The following is a 22,956-nucleotide window of genomic DNA, read 5'->3' as shown; positions in this document are numbered from 1 at the left end:
TCTCCATGGATTTTAATACCTACTCCAAATTTTTCTTTTGTTTCCTTTACTGCTTGCTCAGCATACAGATTGAATAACATCGGGGAGAGGCTACAACCCTGTCTCACTCCCTTCCCAACCACTGCTTCCCTTTCATGCTCCTCGACTCTTATAACTGCCATCTGGTTTCTGTACAAATTGTAAATAGACTTTCGCTCCCTGTATTCCGGGACTTTAACTGATCGAAATTTTTGCCGGCCAGTTCTTGTTCTGCAAAATCTGCATATACTGCAAAATAGACACTCCGTAAGCCACTGTTTAGTGCACGGCGGAAGGTAGTTTCTACCAATATAATCGAGTTTGTTGGCCATTCCAGCATTGCGTAATGGAAAAATGACTGTCCATATAGCTCTGTATTCCCCCCAAGTATTGCGGGAGACGTTTATTATAGTGCGACGGAGACGCTTCGTCATGTACTTGCATCAGAGTTACTTTCGTGCCTGCGAGTGGTACTGCGCTCTCCTGAGGAAAAACTGCTGCCGCATTGCCTTTCTTGTGGCAACAGTTCACACTCGTTTCGACGTGTGGACAGTAGGGGGGGGGGGGGGGGGAAGAAGAGAGGTATAAGACCTATGCTCACCTATCTCACCCTCTATAAAAAGATATTTTAATAAAAGTGTTAATATTTTTGCGTATTATCAGTTTCCTGACATCCCAGCAAACTTTCGGAGAAGACACTAGCATGAACCAAGATTATGGTCGGGGGATGCGATACATGCAAAATGGGCCATCGACACATTTTACTAGTAAACTAAGATGAATTTTAATGCTCCAGTGGGGTCCAAGAACGAGCAGCGCGACCAAGATCTCCTGATCACAATCCTCAGAATCTTTCTGTTTGGGGTCATCTCATAAATAAAGCGTTCAGCTCCCCTGTTGATGAGGTTAAAGAAGTGGAGGAACGAGTTGTACAATCTTGTCACGCTGTAGGAGATGATCCGGAGGTATGCGAAAGAATTCATTACTCATTGAAGAGGCTAGTGCAGTATTGTATCCAAATTCTAGGACGCCACGTCGAACACCCCTCCTACAAGTGCGACAAAACGGTAAATTGTAAAATGTGTAACGTTGTTGGTTTAATTTGCTATGAAAGCGGTGCTGATAGACAATAAAAGCGGGTTAAAAGCTGTGAGCTGTCTGGGGAAGTTAACCTTGCATTACTGCGCAACTGTTTCACCAGGTATCCAGTCTAGCTTACCAAATTCCCAACCAGACTAACATTAATTATAATCTTTTAATAGTCATACGACAACCGGTGATATATATATATATATATATATATATATATATATATATATATATATATATATATATAAAGAGAATTTAAATAAAAAGAAATAAATCAGTTTATATTTGGAAATTTATTTTAACATTGATCATTGAAATTTCAGCATATTAAACGTGAGTCATAACTAAGCTGGTGCCTTATTTAGGATTGTGAAAATGTGAGACTGTAATCTTACGGAACACATCAAATATGGAGCCAAGATTGGGAGACTGCATACAACACTGCATTCATAAAATAACACACGAAGAACGTTGTAACATATCCAAGAGGAAATTAACCACAACCAACCGATTCAATTTTCACCCAAAGAAGTTACGTTTGTAGCGCAATCCTGTCCGTCGTGAAATTACCACACACTGGTATAATAAATTCATACTAACTCTCTGTGAAATCCTCCCTAAAAGAATATCTGAGGGCTACTTTGATGATTACACCACATGCTTCACGTGGTCAACTTGGTTTACACAAAGCGTGTAACTCCACAATAATTTTGATAATTAAAATAAATTACATCGAAACGCAATTTACTAAAGAAAAACCTCGAACTGGTTACTAACGTCTTACTATTAACCTGATGGGTCAAACAATTGTATAAGCACGTGGTACTGGTCTCACAAAGTACACCTCACGTGGTTTGAACATAAAGAAAAATTGCTATATTGAAAAATATTGTCAAGACGAGACGTTATAATCTCACGCACATTCACATTTAAGATTGATGATCTTAGTTAGAGTTACTGATCAACACGTGGTTCCACTTTACTCACAAAGTAGTGACAAAGCAACTACTGGAAGATATTCTGAACTGTACACTCGAATCACACTGCGTTGCAATTTAAGATAACATTAGATATTTTAGAGCTAAACCTGAAATAAAAGTGATTAAATTTTCATTTAGGCTGAACTTAAGAAATCCATTGTCCTGACTTAGCAGACAAGCACTTAGCCGGAGATCTTACCACTTCAGACGCTCGCCGCGGACAGACTGACATGGTCCCTTCCTGAGGGTGGCTCACAAATACAAACGGAAGTGGCCAGAGAGGCAGCTTCCTATACCAACATGACAAGAGACGGACAGGACCATACTAAGGATAGAAACCTATTTGCTTTTAGAAAGCATAGCTACCTGTTCCTACGTTGGTCCTACTGTTCTCTAGCAGACAGGCTTGTCTGCTACCCTCAAGCATGCAACTAGAAATACACTTGCTCATTCATCCTCTCACACAGAATGGAAGGGGGATGACAGTATCATACATATACAGGATATAAACGAAAGCGGATGTAGGTTCCGTATGAGACTGTGTGACATGAACTACATATAAACTGTGTTTTAAAGTGTAGTAGTGTGACAGATCGTTCTTGTTTATGTGTAAAAGTAACATGTTCCACTACTCAGTTTCCTCCCAGATAGCCAGAAACGCCACAGTAAATTTAGAAGAGGAATTTATGCAGTAAATGACAACAGATTTAAGAAATTAACATGAAAGGAATCCAGCAGAGACCTTTCAAATGAAACATGCTGAATTAGTACTGTATTTACTGTTGAAGTGGACTGTGGGTGAAATTTGATGCCAATGGGAGAGTATTTCATACTATGTCAATGGCACCTGGTAACCGAGTATTAGGAGTTATATCGCAAAGGGCTTGTTTGCGGATCCACCTTTACTGGAATTTTTTTGTTTCTATTACCATAAAATTTCGCCTTTGTTAGCTTTCACTATCAGCTATGACCATCGTTATATGTGACTGATGAGACAAAATATTGTGAACACCTACTTAAAAGCGTGTTTGTCCACTTCTGGAATACAATTCAGCAAGGATTCTGCTTACCTTGGATTCGACAAGTACTTGATAGGTTTCCAGAGATTTGTGGCACTAGATGCCTTCGCACAGGTCGCTCACTTCCTGTAATTTACGGGAGGTTGATACGTGGGCGCGGAGCTGGCGTCCGACAGCGTCTCAGTTGTATTTCATCGGATTCATATAAGACGAAATTGCTGACCGAGACATCAACTTGAGTTCACTATCATGCTCCTCAAACCGCTGCAGCTCGATTCTGGTCTTGTGATATGGACAGTCATCCCATGAGAAGGCGCCATCGCTGTTGAAAAAGATATCAAACATAAGGGGTTACAGGTGGTCCTTATAATGTTCACGCAGTCCACAGCTGGTGCCTTCGACTGCTACCGCATGTCTCATGGAAGTCCACTTGCGTATTCCCCATAAAGATGGTATTGGGACTGAAATAAATAGACGCATCAGGCCTCAGCACCTCACCTTCCCCCCCCCCCCCCCCCCTCCCACGTACACATCCACTATTCCCCATGCCAACCCCGTTCTTCGAACTTCTGATTGTTATGGTGTGATAAACTCGGAACGAACCACCAGTTGAGACACACATAGACAGAGCTCAGAGATCCTTTTTGAACAGTCCTATGCTGAGGAAGCTTCTTATAATTTATGCTACCCATGTCCGTTACAATTCAGAGTCGCCGAAGTTGCTCGCACTTCGGTATCGACACCTCGACGGACGTCCTCGTTGTCGTATTTGGTTGCCTTCTCCATTTGACACCAGTTGAGAGGCAAGTGGTCGCTGAGAACTTGGGCATCCACGATGTGGGTAACGCCGTCTTTCACCGCGGCTTCCGTAGTGCTCTTAGTGTTCGGAGGTGGGGCTCAACAAAGGTGTTCAGCATCTTCTGCACCAAGCCTCGAGCTATGCACGACGGCGCAGTGCCGTTCTGCGCGCGGGCCGTGTTTCCTACTGCAACTCTGGACAACGTGGTTGGTGGTCTCGACGGCGTTGCACTCTTCCTTGCATCTCTTCTCGACTTCCCGACCACGACAACAGGCCTTGGATGGAATGGTGTTTATGCGGGCCCTTACGCAGTTGATGTAGTCGCGACCGGAAAGGAACCGGCTGTGTCAGCGACCAACTGATGCTGGCCAGGTGTTGGAGCCGAAGACACCAGCGCCGCGCCGTCGAATGTCAGGTAGAGTCGTGCCGCCCACATGTTTGCTATCTTCTTCGTTGTCAGCAGAAGGGGTTTCTCCAGTGCGTGAATTTCCAGCTGTACTTCTCCCGGCCCCCCTCGTCCGCTACAGTCTTCAGAGGCGGTATCGTCGGTGAATGGGGCCGACGTATCTGGCAGATCGAATGTCGAGGTCCCCGTGTGAGATGGAAACGTGGAAATAACCGACGGCAGTATCCGCTGGGAGACTAAGCCAGATCCGCACTGCAGCTCGCACACAGGTATCGGTGGCCTTCGGCGCACCCAGGCGTGTGCGACTAAAGGCGTGGTCGTGGTAGACGCTCTGGCAGATGGTGCTCGAGACCGCGTACAGCCACTGCTGAGGCTTCATTGGCACTGTGGAGATGACAAGAGGGTGCTTCTGCAGGTGGCGGTTCGTGTTGAAGAAAACTGCAGGCCGACTTAACGAAATATCTCCCCCACGCGAGTGGCCAGCATGGTAGTGTGGTCAGATGTGAAAGTTTTTCCGTCGTCTACTTCTTCAAATTTCTTCTCGCTGATGGACGCCACGAGCGTGAGGGAGAGACATTTAGAGCCGTTTAGCTGCAACCCCGGATGCCCCAGGGTTGTGACACAGATGAGGACATGCAGCCCTCTCGGCGTCGAGGCGAACAGCAAGATATCTGCCAAGGGCGCCGTGTTGATCTGGTGACCGAGGATGCGAATACTGCTCCCATCGGCCTCCGTCCGTGGCGAGCTGTATGATGGCGTATCTGGACACGACCATCGACGGGGTCTGACAATAAATGGGATTTATCCGACCAGGCGACACGATTCCATTGATCCGCGGTCCAATCTCGATGATCCTGTGCCAACTGTAATCATAATCGAGGATGTTGTTGGGTCAATATGGGAACATACTAGGGGGGTGGGGGGGAGGTGGGGGGGGGTCATGTGCTACGGAACACAATGTTCAACACTATGCGCTAAACGCTGTGCTCCAAAATACTTGTGGCTGCGCCAGCGCTGTACTCTGTCGTCAGACCTGCCACAGATCGCCGCCTATCCTACTTTATAGAGTGGACAAGCCTCCAGATCCTATGATATGTGATGAGGTATGGACGTCCATCTACTTGTAGCCTTCTCGTGGCTTTAGAATTCTTCAGCCAGTTTGCAAAGATGCTCATGACCGTAGCACGCGAACAGCCGACCAGCTTCGCCGTTTCCGAGACGCTCGCTCCCAGGCACTGGGCCACAACAGTCTGGCTTTTTTTCAGAGTCGCTCAAGTCGGTGGATTTCCGCATTTGCGGCATTTATTGTCGCTAGAATGATTCCCCATTCGTCTCTGCCCTGCAAATATACTTCTCTTAATGCGTCGCGTGACCTCAGAGCCACCAGGCAGCATACAACTTCGCAGTGGGCAGGAGTCATAATGTTCTGATTCATCAGTGTAAACCATCCATGCAGCACACAAAGTGAGTATAGCTACATAAAAATTCTCTTCCGAAACCTGATCACGACTTTCTGGACTGCCGCTGAATACTCCCCAACACCACTTCTGTTGAAGGATTAGTAATGGCGCATGTAACTTGATGTCAGAGAGATCGAAAATCCTAAGTCTAGAATACAGTAATAATGAATTCCGTTTACGTGTACAAGTTTCACAAGCTGCTACATTTACAACAGCTGCTCAAAATGGCGTCCCCCAGCGTCAGTGCAGGGATAGAATGGTGCTACTAAGCGCTGTCGTACCCATTCTTATGTCCCTGGTGTCGTTCGATCGATGTCGCAGGCAACGAAAATTCTTGCCGGGAGATTCTGTTCAGTCTCGACAGGAGTCTCGTACACAAGACTTTTCACAGGGCCACACAATACGAAATACCGCTGGGCGAGATCCAAGTGAATGTGATGGCCACGAAAGAGGATCACATCTGCCTACCCGCTTTTCAAGAAATGATCCAGGTGTTCACGAACTCTCGGTCCAAAGTGAGGTGGGACTCCATCACCGTAAGTGCTAGTGGGATTGCTACCCTACAATCTTAGCAACGACAGTACCAGTACATGTATCCCTCTCTCAGAGATATTACAACGATTTTCGCATGTACCTTTAGAGTCGATCGTTTCCGGACCAGGGTCCTTAACCTCCAAATGATACATTTACCTTTCTCCATCACCCTAAAACTTTGTAGCACCATCACGGAATTGTCCTGTATACAAAGCTACGAGGGTTGGAACTTTAATAGTGGCAACTATTTATTTACAGCTCGTACGAAGTAGATGCGTGTTTCAGTCGTAGGATACTCTTAGCAGTGCCAGTTGTGTTGACAGTTCGAGCGGCGGGGTCTATTGCAGTTCTGAAGCGAATGCCGTGAAGTGTTTCCTTTAGTTTAGAAGTCGAGTTGAACTTAGGAGGGCTTAAGTCAGAGGAGTGCAGTAGGTGGTATAGCACTTAGCAGCCCCATCAGTCAAACAAATCAGTTACAGCTTGCGCTGCACGTGCTTGAGCATAGTCCTGCAAAATGATGGTCAGGTCCTGCAGAAAGTGTCATCATTTCTGTCTCTATGCCGTTCATTTTTGGAACACAACCTACGACCAGCTTAGAGACAAAAGTGATGACACTTTCTTCAGGACCTCACCATGACAATGCTCAAGAATGAACAGTGCAAGCTGTTACTGATTTGTTTCACTGATGGGGCTGCTAAGTGCTATAACACCTACTGCACTCCCCTGACTTAAGCCTTCCTAAGTTCAAATCGATTTCCAAATTGAAGGAAACACTTCACGGCATAAGCTTCAGAACTGCTACAAATTTGTCGGGCAATAGACCGCGCCGCTCCAACTGTCAACACAACTGGCACTACTAAGAGTATTGTATGACTTCCACATCGCTGGCAACGGGTTATACACAATGCTGGTGACTACTTTGAAGGTCAGTAAAACTTTGAAACACGTATCTATTTCGTACGAGCTGTAAATAAATAGTTGCCACTATTAAAGTTCCAACCCTCTGTAAGTAGGCTGTTTAGGTTTTTATGTTGGTAACGCCATGCAGCGCTCTATATGAAAATCACTGACTCTGCTTTGTGGCTGGTTTGCATTGTTAGAATTTGCCATTGTAGTGTTGGGCAGTTGGATGTGAACAGCGCGTAGCGTTGCGCAGTTTGAGGTGAGCCGCTAGCAGTGGTGGATGTGGCGGGAGAGATGGCGGAGTTTTGAGAGCGGATGATCTGGACGTGTTTCCATCAGAGACAGTAAATTTGTAATATTGGATATCATGAACTGATATATATATTATGACTTTTGAACACTATTAAGGTAAATACATTGTTTGTTCTCTGCCTTCAGTAGTTAGAATCTTTTATTTAGCTGGCAGTATTGGCGCTCGCTGTTTTGCAGTAGTTCGAGTAAAGAAGATTTTTGTGAGGTAAGTGATTCATGAGAGGTATAGGTTATTGTTAGTCAGGGCCATTCTTTTGTAGGGATTATTGAAAGTCAGATTGCGTTGCGCTAAAAATATTGTGTGTCAGTATAGTGTTGATCAGAATAAGTAAAGAGCGAAATGTCTGAGTATGTTCAGTTCTGCTCAGCTGTTTAAAAATCAAATAAAGTAAGGGGTTTATCAGCACAGTCATTCATAATTTTTTCTAAGGGGACGCTTCATCTCGTATATTAAATGTTTTAAAATTACTTTACTTACATACTACTACACATTTTAAGCAAATAATGGGAAATAAAAATATAATACGTTTCCAATAATTCACAAAATTGAACTTTTAAAATTGTTTCTGTATATGTCCGTAAAAAACGGGTCTAAACATTTGCATTGTCGCTTTTCTCTCATGAGATTCAGCAGATCCAATTTAAGACATCGAAAGAAAGTCACAATACTCCTAAAGGGACCTCGAATTTCAGTTTAGATGGAGCATTTCCACCTGACCACCGCGTCTATAGGCCACAAGTGGGTCATCGGGACCATCCGACCGCCGTGTCATCCTCGGAGGAGAATGTGGATAGGAGGGGCATGGGGTCAGCACACCGCTCTCCCGGTCGTTATGATGGTATTCTTGATCGAAGCCACTACTATTCGGTCGAGTAGCTCCTCAATTGGCATCACGAGGCTGAGTGCACCCCGAAAATGGCAACAGGACATGGCGGCCCGGGCGGTCACCCATCCAAGTGCCGGCCACGCCCGACAGCGCTTAACTTCGGTGATCTCACGGGAACCGGTGTATCCACTGCGGCAAGGCCGTTGCCCATTTCCACCTGAGCACTTCATTTATTTATAATATTGCAAATCTCTCTTGACCTCGAGTTGGGAAGTCTCCCATAAAAAAAGTAACTGATCCATAGTTTACTTTTTCTTTTTTTTTAAATTCTCAGATTCGTTAAGCAGCATACTGTCGAGTCACTACATATCAAGTCGTTAGCAGACGATGTAAGTGAATAGACGAGGAAAAAGGAAACAGAACTATGAACTACGAAGAGTTCTGGTATATAAGAGTGTGACTTGTTACTCCAAGATATATGGAAAGCACGTCTGTTTCAGAATCAATTTGGATTTGTAAAATACATTATGAGAAATTGTTACTGCTTTTCGGTCTCGGCTTATGAAGCTCATCGATGCATTTGTCTTCATACAGTCTTGGTTGATATTGATTCCTGACGCTTCACACTTAAATCGACGGCTATTTGACTCATGCTAGACCGTCAATATTCCCATGTGGCTCTACGAAGGACACGTGACGTTCGTTGGGAAAACATTTGCAGTCGTCCTGTACCATGATTTAAGGAGACTAGTTCGTGAATAAGTATAAAAAAATGAGTTCTTTTACCTTTAATCTTCAAAAAATTCACTGTCGTTTTCTGAAAAAGAAAATGTTTACTTAGAGGAAATTGTGCCGAAAAAGCCCAAAAATTAGAGGAATTTTAAAGTGTCTGCACACATGACGACGCCCTCATGTCAAGCAGATAACTCTGTTGAAGACAGAATTTTGTTCTCTCTTGTTTCTTTGTATGACTTCTAGTGTCTAATGTCTTATTGCCACAAGACCATTACAGAAGTAAATACATGGTGGAGCTGAAAACACAAATTATTTTTTTTAACAATTGTGTATGGGAACACATACCAATAACTGTCCTGGTAGCACTAAATACTTTGAAAATAGGTGTGCTGGATGCTCTGCTATGTTTCAGTGGTGTAGTGTCAAGGTTTAAGGTTGTGGAATTATACGAGGAGCTGATGGACTAAATATGCAAAGAATTTTAATTGTCATTGACCGAAGGAGACTCTTGTAAGTCACCAGACACTTGGAAGTCACCAAGAATCAAGAATAAGAAGAAGTCTGAAAAAGAAAAGGGAGAGAGAGCAACAGCAGAAACAAGGTGATTATGGACCTAGGATGTATTAGTTTCACGCAGTATAGATAAAGAAACAAGCTGTAACTTTAACTTGAATTTCTGGAGTTCACATTTTTTATGTTCTGGTATACGCTGTTTAAAAACTATTAAAGATGGACCGCTGAAATTTTGTACCTCTTCTTAAAACATACTTAACTAAAAATCAGCTTAGTCTTATTACTTAAATTTGAAAATTAAAAACCTTTTTAAAGAAAAACTCTGAGTTAATTATTGAAATTTTTGATAATCTTGATTCAAAAAAATTAACCATAGTTTATGAAATTAACATGTTTTTAAAAGTCCTCTTTGAACATAAAAGTGTAGAGAACCTCCAGAAAAAAAATCAAGCTTCTACTTTACTTTTATTTCGAGATGTGAATGGGTATGCTGTATATAAATAATTAAAATGCTTTTTTTTACTTGCAACATAAAACACAATTCAGAAAAAAGTGTGAGCCCAAAAGTTGTGGTTCATAGATCAAATTGTTTCCAAAAGATCTGTTAAAAGATGGTAAGCATTACGTGGGCTTACAACTGCTATTTTCTGAGCTACACTATTTAGAAAACTGACGAATTTGTCAAGATTTCCCCTTGTCTTCATTAACTAGTTCCCTTAAGCTTGTATAAATATAGCTCTACCATATTCAAGACCCACACTAGACACTGGTCACCTAGGAAACCTGTACTATTGCGTAATTTCCGATACGTATGATACAGGTATCTTGCATAAATTGTAGTCCCACGTTCAAAGTCGGTTAAATCGCGACGTGCTGCCATGTTCACTAAACACCTGTCTGTAATAGAATGCCCAGATCACGTGTCTACACTCCCACCATAAGCAGCATCTAGTTGCACCTGGCGGATGTAATCCGCAGAACACTTCCAAATGTCACAAGCTTTCCTGTGACTTTTTGCCACTCAGTATAGTTAAAGTAAGAAATAAAACTCTCCCTTAAGCCGTCCTCACACAAGGCGTGTTTTCCATCGTGAGGCACACGAAATGTGTTTTCCAGGTTCCGTGCAAGCTTAGAAATGAACTAATGCATCACACGGAACATGTTCTTCATCACGACAACCGAGGAAAGCTTCACACGAAAACAAGTCAAGATCGCTAAAAAAGCGTTTTATTGGATGACCGGTTTCGACAAACTGTGCTGTCATAATCAGATCTTATGCTTTAAAATTTTACAACCTATTGTCCACCAGGGTTGCAAGTCCCTTCACATTGCATATGCAGTTCTCACTAGCGTGTAGATAAAAACATTTCAGCATGTCAGATGTAAACGTATCACGTACAAAGAAACATAAACATAACTATATTGCGCCGATTGCAAGTGTTCATGTTCGCCACCAATTGGCAACTCAAATAGGTAGGCTGTAGTTTCTGGAATCGAACTGAGAAATAAATCTCGGCTGTCATGGAATGAATCAGTACATGAAATTAATATAAGAAAATTTAATAACAGATAAAATAAAAGTTACATAATTCTTTTGCACATGAAAAGCCACTGAGTACGTTATAACAATGACGTAAGAAGTATTCTTTTTTTCAGAATATCCCTAACAGAACAGGAGTGAGCCATAAGGAAATTCTTCTCTTTACAGTTGCAAGTGCGAAGATCTACAAATCGTGCCAAATACACGCGTTTTCGAGAGATAGTCAGTGGACTGCAGCTTTGAAATAGCGTAAATTCATGGGACGTACGTTATGATACAAAACCCACCAAATATGGGCTTCAATTGAAAACGACGGAATCCAATATGGAGCCTCCAAGTTCTACTTGTAACGTAGAAGGCGTTCTTGCATCTCATTGGCCACGTTCCTCTCGACGAAGCAAAAATCTGACTTGTCTTATTTAGTCTTTCACGCTACGAAATGCTGTGGAACGTAAAATTCCACACTGTGACGTCACAAAACTAGATCGTGTCCTCGGCCACGAACGCTTTCATGTCCCCTGTGAGGAGGCTCTACTGTTAGAACAAAGAGCGGCTCTTTCCGAGTGCACGATTTAAGAAGTTTTTGAATAGCTCGGTATTGTAGACGAGGAAACTCTCACAACGCGGAAGCAAGCGTTGCAGCACTGTTGTGGTGATCTCCGCTACAGATGAATCCCCTAGGGGACTCCAAAATGTTTTCCTTGCTGGAGGTTGTTTCCCGTGTTCGCGCTGCCACAGGACTTCTCTAACGGAGCGAGCTGCGGTCCCCTGCTCATGGGCCCATGCTGGCAACGCAATCTGCATCTCCATCTGCACCTATGCAAACCACTATGAAGTACATGGTGGAGGGAACTGAGCATGGTCACACATATTAAGGTGGCTTCCTACAACTATAGCTGCAAAGACACTCCGCAATCCAACGTACGGCGCGTGGCAGTGGGTACCTTCCCGTTCCACTCGCAAACAGGGCAAGGTAAAAACATCTATCTATTCGCTTCCGTATAACCCTGATTTATCGTGTCGTTTCTTAGTGGTCCTTAACGCGCAATGGATGTTGCAGACAGTAGAATTGTTCAGCAGTCAACTTCAAATGCCGGTTCTCTAATTTTTTTCAACATTCCCAATTAAGTTACTGAAGCATGCCTATAACACTTGCGTACTGCTAGAACCTACCAGTAACAAATCTAGCAGCCCGCCTCTAAAATGCTTCGATGTCGTCCTTTAAACGGACCTAGTACGGATGCCAAACACTCGAGAAGTACTCAAGAATAGGTCGCACCAGCGTCGTATATGAGATATACTTTACAGATGAACCATACTTTCCTAGAATTCTCCCGATAAGCCAAAGTCGACCTTCCACCTACACTGTGCATAAAAGGAGCATACATTTCCGAAAAATTTTTCATTAAATAATCTTTTATTAAGTGAAAAAGCCGGATCCACTGAAGTAGAAAACCACTGTTGTTTATGATGTTATTTGCCACGTAGGAAAAAACCATAAGCGATAATGCAAACAGGCAGTGTATTCCATTATACTGAAACACTATGAAGTAAATACGCACAATTGTGTAATTACTGGGGTATCTTACACGCCCGACATCAGAGAAATTTTTTATAACATTCAACTTGCAGTTATGACATTTCTGACGATATTTCACACTAGGAAGTTCGCTCTTGCGTACTTATCAAAGAGATATATTTACATAGACCATTGATATTTGTCGAGAAAGTAGACTACACCAGACGGAAATAAACATTTTAATACGTGATTCGAAGGCTTGACTATTGTGATTTTTGAGCAGAATTCCAGATAATTGGGCTGGAGTCCATTGTTCTAGAGCCATGTTTTTTGTGTGGCTTTCAGCAGTCGTAATGGAATATACAGTGTCATCTTTTATGTCATAGTGAGTTAGTCTTTTATTTCTCGGAGAAGAGCACGTACCACAATCCCTAGGATTAGAAGTGCATTTATGACTATTCCGAGTAGGCCGCCATTTGTTCCCGTCCCTTATTTGTTATCTGTAGCTGTGTTACCTCCTCGTCTTTCAAAGGACTTCTGTGAAAAAGAAAAATAAACAAATATATAAATAAAAACTAGCTAGTGAGAGTTTAAATACAGTCGACACGGATTTAGAAAACATCGTTCTTGTGAAAGGCAACTAGCTCTTTATTCACACGAAGTGTTGAGTGCTATTGACAAGGGATTTCAGATTGATTCCGAATTTCCAGATTTCCAGAAGCCTTTTGACGCCGTAAGTCACAAGCGGCTCGTAACCAAATTGCGCGCGTATGGAAAATCGTCTCAGTTATGCGACTGGATACGTGTTTTCCTGTAGAGTGACAGAAAGTCATCGAGTAAAACAGAAGTTATTTCTAGCTTTCCCCAAGGCAGTATTATATACCATCTGTTGTTCCTAATCTATATAAACAATTTAGGAGACAATCTGAACAGCTGTCTTAGGTTGTTTGCAGACGATTCTCTTTATCGTCTAGTAAAGACATCAGAAGATCAAAACAAATCGCAAAACGATTTAGAAGAGATAACTATATGGTGCAAAAATTGTCAGTTGACCCTAAATAATGGAAAGTGAGGTCATTCACATGAGCACTAAAAGGAATCAGTTAAGCTTCGGTTACACGGTAAATCACTAAAATCTAAAAGCCGTAAATTCAACTAAATATGATGTGTCTAGACAAGACAGCCTAGACACAATGAGAGGAAGCCGAAAGGCACGCGCTTAAACTCACGCAGGCTGGCGTGAGGTCTGAAACAGGATACGTAATGAATGCTATAAAGAAAAGTACGTAGCTTCTGGAATACTTAACTTTAATCCACATTTGTAGAACATCGCTCTTGATGATACATTAATAGAATCTCAATATCTATACTGGTAATGGCGCCCTGCTAGGTCGTAGCAAATGTAGCTGAAGGCTATGCTAACTATCATCTCGGCAAATGAGAGCGTAATTCTCAGTGAACCATGGCTAGCAACGTCGGCTGTACAACTGGGGACGAGTGCTAGTCAGTGTCTCTAGACCTGCCGTGTGGCGGCGCTCGGTCTGCCATCACTGACAGTGGCGACACGCGGGTCCGTCGTATACTAGCGGACCGCGGCCGATTTAAAAGCTACCACCTAGCAAGTGTGGTGTCTGGCGGTGACACCACAAAATATCTACGAATTACAATTATGAACAATTTAAATTGGAAAGAACACACAGAAAATGTTGTGGGCAGGCGAAACAAAGGTTGCGATTTCTTGGCAGAGCACTTAGAAGATGCAACAGATGTACTAAAGGGACTGCCTACACTACGCCTGCCCGTCTTCTTTCAGAGTACTGCTGCGCGGTGTGGGATCCTTACCAATAGGATTAACGGGGTACATAGAGAAAGTTCAAAAAAGAGCAGCACGTTTTGTATCATCGATAAATAGGGGAGAGAGCGTCACGGACATGATACGGGATTTAGGGTTGACATCACTAAAACAACGGCGTTTCTCGTTGCAGCGGAGTCCTCTCAAGAGCTTTCAATAGCCAACATTCTCCTCCGAATGCGAAAATATTTTGTTGACGCCGATACATTCAGGGAGAAACGATCATCATAATAAAATAAAGGAAAGAAATACTTGTTCGTTTTTTCCGCGTGCTGTTCGAGATCGTAATAATAGAGAATTATTGCCATGCACTTAGGTATGGTTTGCAAAGTATCCATGTATATGTACAGGGTTATTACAAATGATTGAAGCGATTTCACAGCTCTACAATAACTTTATTATTTGAGATATTTTCACAATGCTTTGCACACACATACAAAAACTCAAAAAGTTTTTTTAGGCATTCACAAACGTTCGATATGTGCTCCTTTAGTGATTCGGCAGACATCAAGCCGATAATCAAGTTCCTTCCACACTCGGCGCAGCATGTCCCCATCAATGAGTTCGAAAGCATCGCTGATGCGAGCTCGCAGTTCTGGCACGTTTCTTGGTAGAGGAGGTTTAAACACTGAATCTTTCACATAACCCCACAGAAAGAAATCGCATGGGGTTAAGTCGGGAGAGCGTGGGGGCCATGACATGAATTGCTGATCTTGATCTCCACCAGGACCGATCCATCGGTTTTCCAATCTCCTGTTTAAGAAATGCGGAACATCATGATGGTAGTGCGGTGGAGCACCATCCTGTTGAAAGATGAAGTCGACGCTGTCGGTCTCCAGTTCTGGCATGAGCCAATTTTCCGCGGGCTACGCGTGAAACTTGCCCGCACGAGTTCAACCGTTTCTTCGCTCACTGCAGGCCGACCCGTTGATTTCCCCTTACAGAGGCATCCAGAAGATTTAAACTGCGCATACCATCGCCGAATGGAGTTAGCAGTTGGTGGATCTTTGTTGAACTTCGTCCTGAAGTGTCGTTGCACTGTTATGACTGACTGATGTGAGTGCATTTCAAGCACGACATACGCTTTCTCGGCTCCTGTCGCCATTTTGTCTCACTGCGCTCTCGAGCGCTCTGACGGCAGAAACCTGAAGTGCGGCTTCAGCCGAACAAAACTTGATGAGTTTTCCTACGTATCTGTAGTGTGTCGTGACCATATGTCAATGAATGGAGCTACAGTGAATTTATGAAATCACTTCAATCATTTGTAATAGCCCTGTACTTGTTCGTTTTTTCCGCGTGCTGTTCGAGATCGTAATAATAGAGAATTATTGCCATGCACTTAGGTATGGTTTGCAAAGTATCCATGTATATGTAAACAGCCCATATGACTATTGTGGAAAGAAAGTAAAGCAGTGTGGAATGAATGGCTGAGAGACCTGGAGGGCAGTTTCAGGTGCCTAACTGAAAAGATTTTCCTAACCTTCGCGCCCACGAGCACCTTTTCTTCACGAACTGCGTGTCGAAGTGTATATGTTAAGTGTAGATGACTGCGGTATGTGTGTGTGTGTGTGTGTGTGTGTGTGTGTGTGTGTGTGTGTGCATGTGGCGTACCTTAATGTTCGTGTTCTTATAGGTGAAGGGAATGGAGAGGGTGAAACTCGGTGCCGGCACATGGCCTACATCTCCAGAAGAGCACAAAGGGGACCGCCGATCCCAAAGTCCAGATCTGATGGAAGGATCGCCATCAACAGTGTGACGTGTCCTCATTTTGTGAGGCACTGGAGACAGGTTTGGTTATGAATCCAGTACATTGGTCCAGAGATTGGTGGTCATGGACTGTACGCCACAACCCCTCCTGTTCCCTCTGTCGTAAAAGCGAAGGGAAAATTGTCAACAGCACGTGGCGTACCCGGAGGGTGATCCAACCCAGTAAAGGCCGCGACCAACCGTTCTCAACTTCGGCATTGTGACGGGAACCCGCGTATCCGCCTCGACCTGACCGTTGACCCTACTGTAGTTACTCGTTGACACTTTTTACTCTGGACAAACAGACGTATTTTTATACACTGGCAGAGCGTTCATCGAATCGTTTTCATACTACTTCTCTACCACTCCACTCTCGAATGGCGCGTGGGAAAAAGGAACACTTAAATCTTTCCGTTCGAGCTCTGATTTCTCTTATTTTATTGTGATGATCATTTCTCCCTACGTAGGTTGGTGTCAACAAAATATTTTCGCATTCGGAAGAGAAAGCTGGTGACTGAAATTTCGTAAATAGATCTCGCCGCAAAGAAAACCGCCTTTGTTTCAGCGACTGCCACCCGAATTCGCGTTATCATATCGGTGAGACTCTCACCCCTATTGCGCGATAACACGAAACGAGCTGCCTTTCTTTGCACTTTTCCGATGTCCTCCGTCAACCCCACCCGGTAAGGATCCCACACCGCGCAGCAATATTCCAGCAGAGGACGGAGAAGTGTAATGTAGGCTGTCTCTTTAGTGAGTTTGTCGCATCTTGTAAGTGTTCTGCCAACAAAGCGCAGTCTTTGTTTCGCCTTCCCCACAATATTATCTATGTGGTCTTTCCAATGTAAGTTTCTCGTAATTGCAATTCCCAGATATATAGTCGAACTGACAGCTCTTAGATTTGTAATACTCGTGCAAGATATTGTAGGACTGAGAACATGCTGATACTTAGCTGATGTACGACGTACCAACTGTTTCATTAATACGTTTGATACAACTAAACACAGAACGAACACTGGATGTAATATACAATGCCGGTCGGGGTGGCCGAGCGGTTCTAGGCGCTACAGTCTGAAAGCGCGCGACAGCTACGGTCGCAGGTTCGAATCCTGCCTCGGGCATGGATGAGTGTGATATCCTTAGGTTAGTTAGGTTTAAGTAGTTCTAAGTTCTGGGGGACTGATGACCTCAGAAGTTAAGTCCCATAGTGCTCAGAGCCATTTGAACCATTTTTTTGTAATATACAACCAACAAAAACAACTTTTTAAATTATGTTTTGTGCATAAAAAACATGAGTTTCCAATAGCTGTTTTATCTGCCCAACTGTAATGTTCGGCATGCTTTGAAACGTCCCCTCAGAAAAATTGTACATGACTGTGCTTAAACTGACACACAATATTTTTAGCGCAATGCAATCTGACTTTCAAAAATCCCTACAAAAGAATGGCCCTGACTAACATTAACCTATACGTTCCACAAATCACTTACCTCACAAAAATCTTGGTTACTCGAAGTACTGCAATACAGCGAGCGCCACTACTGCCAGCTAAATAAAAGATTCAAACTACGGCAGGCACTAACTACTGATAGGCATAGTTAGCAAATGAAAGATTTTAATAGAGAACAAACAATGTATTTACCTTAATAGTCATCAAAAGTCATAATATATATAGCAGTTCATGACATCCAGTCTTACAAATTTCAAATCTCCGCCATTTCTCTCCCTACATCCACCACTGCGGGCGGTTCACCTCCAACTGCGCCACGCTACGCGCTGTTAACATCCAGCTGCCCAACACTACAATGGCAGAGAACAATGCAAACTAGCCACAGACTGCACACAGCACAGCCAGTGATTTTCATACAGAGCGCTACGTGGCGTTACCAATAAAAAAACCTAAACAGCCTACTTACATAGCCCCCATGCTCCCCACAAAAAAATTTACAAATTGTTTTGGGCAGTGGCCAATAATGATTTGATAAAATTTTTCGTAATTACAACAACAAAGATATCAAATGCACACACTTACTGATACAATGTTGGTCAAAAGCTAAAATTTTCTCACAGTCCACAAAGACAGTCCTGATCATTCATCAAAGTAAAATTGCAGTTTTTCTCAAAGTCTGAGCAGTAAAAGAAAATGCACACGGAAGTAGTGGATTTCCATGCAGTCTTGATGAAGTAGTGTTGTTCTTCCAACGGAAAGACAGTGCTGACTCTTGACATGTAGACAGGTAATGGGCTACAACAGAGCAAACCCACAGCAGAGTCATTCGAAGTTTTGAAGAATATTGGTAGGTAGGTCATCACAGAGCAGACCCACTATAGTCTTGGTAGAGAGTATGGTATTGGTGGGCCACCAAAGGTGCAGACCCACTGCAGACCTTGTAGAAATAATGGTATTGATGGATCATCAAAGGTGTAGACCCACTGTTGTCCTTGTACAGATGGCCAGCAGCCATCTGCTGCGACTGTGTAGGTGCACAATCACCATCGAAGAGTCTTGCAGACAATATAGCAAGTCCATAACCACAACTTGTGTCTCACAAAGTTTTTGGAATTGTCCTTAGAACCAGCAATGCTGTTATCCAGTCCCTTGCTGAATTGTTAACACACGTGCAAACACTAACAGTCCCTACTTCTTACATATTGTCCATATACTATGACCAACAGAAACGTGTGCAGTGAAATGGAACTTACAAGTTACTAATATGATGAACTGGTGTCAATTACAATTTTATAACATAAGAATACAATTACAAAGGTACAAAATACATCATTAAAGGACGTAACAATACAGATAACATTTGTAGTACAAGCTTTACAAAAGAATCGAAATAAATATGCAGATCAGTGTTACAAAAATTATGACATAAGTACATACATAAACATCAGAATAACTTTTGAAACATCAACTTCACATATGAGCAACAAAACAGAACAGATAAATAATGTCTAAACATCTTTACAAAGTAAATAACATAGTATTAGAAAAATTCTACAACATAACTCTCATCAGCTAAACACATAAAGACAGGAAAAAGACAAATACACAAGAGTACACAAACACATAGTGAGTTTACACAAGGAAAGGACAGGGTTTGTTTTACTGCAGTATTTTGCAGACAAAACTTTCTTTACTTCCTGGAGGTCTCCCTTCGTTCTTCATTATTTCAAAAAAGTCCTATCCAAACATGCTTTCTGTATTTTGTTCACATCCTCTTTCAAAAATAGTTTTTCTCCACTGTACACTACTTTTTTTTGCCAAACCATTTTCTTATAGCTTCTCAATGCATTTCTTCCAATTCATCATAGTTAGTTTCTTATACAGGGCTATTACAAATTATTGAAGCGATTTCATAAATTCACTGTAGCTCCATTCATTGACATATGGTCACGACACACTACAGATACGAAGAAAAACTCATAAAGTTTTGTTCGGCTGAAGCCGCACTTCAGGTTTCTGCCGCCAGAGCGCTCGAGAGCACAGTGAGACAAAATGGCGACAGGAGCCGAGAAAGCGTATGTCGTGCTTGAAATGCACTCACATCAGTCAGTCATAACAGTGCAACGACACTTCAGGACGAAGTTCAACAAAGATCCACCAACTGCTAACTCCATTCGGCGATGGTATGCGCAGTTTTAAGCTTCTGGATGCCTCTGCAAGGGGTAATCAACCGGTCGGCCTGCAGTGAGCGAAGAAACGGATGAACGCGTGCGGGCAAATTTCACACGTAGCCCGCGGAAGTCGACGAATAAAGCAAGCAGGGAGATAAATGTACCACAGCCGACGGTTTGGAAAATCTTACGGAAAAGGCTAAAGCAGAAGCCTTACCGTTTACAATTGCTACAAGCCCTGACACCCGATGACAAAGTCAAACGCTTTGAATTTTCGGTGCGGTTGCAACAGCTCATGGAAGAGGATGCGTTCAGTATGAAACTTGTTTTCAGTGATGAAGTGATGGAGTTATGTGAAAGATTCAGTGTTTAAACCTCCTCTACCAAGAAACGTGCCAGAACTGTGAGCTCGCATCATCGATGCTTTCGAACTCATTGATGGGGACATGCTGCACCAAGTGTGGGAGGAACTTGATTATCGGCTTGATGTCTGCCGAATCACTAAAGAGGCACATATCGAACATTTGTGAATACCTAAAAAAACTTTTTGAGTTTTTGTATGTGTGTGCAAAGCATTGTGAAAATATCTCAAATAATAAAGTTACTGTAGAGCTGTGAAATCGCTTCAATCATTTGTAATAACCCTGTATAGTCTACCCCCTCTTAAGCTAACTTAAATCTACTGAGCACAGATATATATACCAAGGGACGAGGCAATGAAGCAGCACATAACAAATTAACACAAACAGCAATGACAAAAAAATTCAAATTGGCAAAGCAAGCAGCACTAAAATAAATTAGCAGAGCAATTGCAATATTACAACTAATATAAGGCAATGTGCAGCAAACAATAAAATTAAATCAGTAGTAAAACTGGCTTAACAGAGTAATACAAAGTCAAATTCAGTAACTCTATGCCTGGCAAACAGCAGCAGCAAATGAAATATCTTATACCTAAACATGACAAAGCTCAAGCATAAAAAATATTACACTAAAAATGGCCATGTCTAATACCTATGTCACATCTTAACACTAGAGTGATGCATCACAAAAACTTACTCTGCAAGAAAGTTACCAAGTCATTAAAAAATTATTTTTATGCAATTCCTGTGAAGGGAAATGTCTATTTGTGCTCTCTTTTCTAAGAAAGTATATCATAAACGTATTCTTTACTGGGTCTGTAGACAGAAAATAGTGATATTAGTACATCTATTAAATTTGATTTTAACCAATGCTGCAGTGCAGCTAGAAACTAGATATTAAACAAAATGAGCAAATGTGTACAAAGAAAGGCATGAAACATCATTCATTAGCCATATGGCATTTCATAAGGTAGTAAAAAAATCTCTCAACTAGAAAGACAGTAGTCATAATCAGGTGTATAGACATGAAAATATTTCTCATCATTTCATTAGGCATTTCAGTAAATATCATAAATTAAGAGCTCCACAGTGTTATCATATGTTTTCAAGTTTGAGCGTGTCGTATTTGCGATGCTTTCTACAAAGGAATGTCAATAGCGAGGATAATGGCCCCTTTTTTTCTCCACCTGTGCCTCTGAAAGGCACACACTAATGGCTTTTTTCCAGGCGACTGTCGCGCAGCTGTGTGCCCACGACTCATTACGTGAAGGTGGTCACTTAACTTTCTTACTGAAATATTTACGACACCAGTTTGCATTACAGTGACAGTCTCATATAAAAAATTTCACAGGTTGAGAATTTGCGTTGCAAATGTGTAGAAACAAAATCCTATGAATATAACAGTGTGCAAAAAATTTTCGCCTGCATTGTGATACATTCATGCATTTACACACATTTCATAACTCTTAAAGTACGATTCTTGGTTTCCAACATACTTTTTCACAAGTCAGAGTCCCTAACCACTACTCATTATTCATATAGCTATTCGTCGACACTTCTTCAATATTTCATCAAAATAAGTACGTAGCATAATCAAATTCCTCATTTATGGTAGCATCATCTTATTGATCATAAACATACCTCAACAGCATAATCCACATCATCGTCGTAAAAATAACATCATAACACCTCAGTCAAATCTCAAAAACGTCGTAGCTTTCTGCAATAATTTCAAAACCTAAAAAAATATTCCCTGCTCATTTCAATAGTGTCATCTACCTCAAACGTACTTTAAAATCATGATCCCATACACACATCATTCAAAGCTCTCATAGTATCACAATGGTTCCGAAAAATATGAACTGTTCACAAAGTACAGACAAAATACAATTTCATAAGTATGAAGTTATCCAACTGTGTAATTGCGTAAACATCTGTCACTGATGTAGTAAAAAAAAAATGTTTGTCTCTCTCAGTTAAGTAATCAGATAGCTGTGTAATTCTGTGTTGGAGAAATATAGTACCGATGTGTAAAGTTGTATAAGCAAATACCATATTAGCTAGGGCTCCTTGTGCTTGCCAAACATATGGTACACAAAGTAAGCGTGTACCCCCCAGAGGATTAATGAATAATACCCTCAGGTGTTACAGATTACAGCAATGGAATGAAATGTATCACGGAAAACCTAGGTATCATTGTACTTCAAATATCTTTAAAAATAAATGTTCTAAGTACAAAATTAATCACTCAAATACGTGTACTGTAGCGCTAAACTGTGCGTCTTGTTGTAAGATAATCTCTGTGGAAGTCTCGTAGTTATCGTCCTCCGAAAGCTAAGTTCCGCAAAAGTCAATGTACTTACCTCATGATAAACAAAAGTGAAATGCTTTGCGTACAGATATCTTAGTTATTACGCTTATTGCCATGATGAACAAGATACTGTGCTGTAACGTATTGTTGTGCTACGGAAAAGGCTGTCTCATTGTAGCTATACCACAAAAGTTACTACTAAAACATGTTTTACCTTCCAGAATAATTCAGAAAAACTGTGCAGATATGAAACAGAAACACTGCAAAAGCAACATTGTAAATGGTCACTCATTAGTAGCGTCGTGATAAAATCGTGTAGCTGTCACATAAACTAACCACTGTGTCATCTGGTATCTCACAGAAAGTACTTTAAAGACAGAATTCAAGTAAACCAAAATGTTGCATTAAAATC

The 22,956-nt window shown here is 42.0% G+C and overlaps 1 pseudogene; it reads right to left on the bottom strand.

Moving 5' to 3' along the window:
- Positions 1–8,437: 8,437 nt before the first annotated feature.
- LOC126093058 (5S ribosomal RNA) lies at positions 8,438–8,555 on the bottom strand (annotated as a pseudogene).
- Positions 8,556–22,956: the final 14,401 nt, after the last annotated feature.

The sequence above is a fragment of the Schistocerca cancellata genome, chromosome 7 (assembly GCF_023864275.1).
Source record: "Schistocerca cancellata isolate TAMUIC-IGC-003103 chromosome 7, iqSchCanc2.1, whole genome shotgun sequence".
In the NCBI taxonomy this organism is placed as follows: Eukaryota; Metazoa; Arthropoda; class Insecta; order Orthoptera; family Acrididae; genus Schistocerca; species Schistocerca cancellata.
The sequence above is the reverse complement of the archived record's forward strand: the minus strand, read 5'-3'. Positions and strand labels throughout refer to the sequence as shown.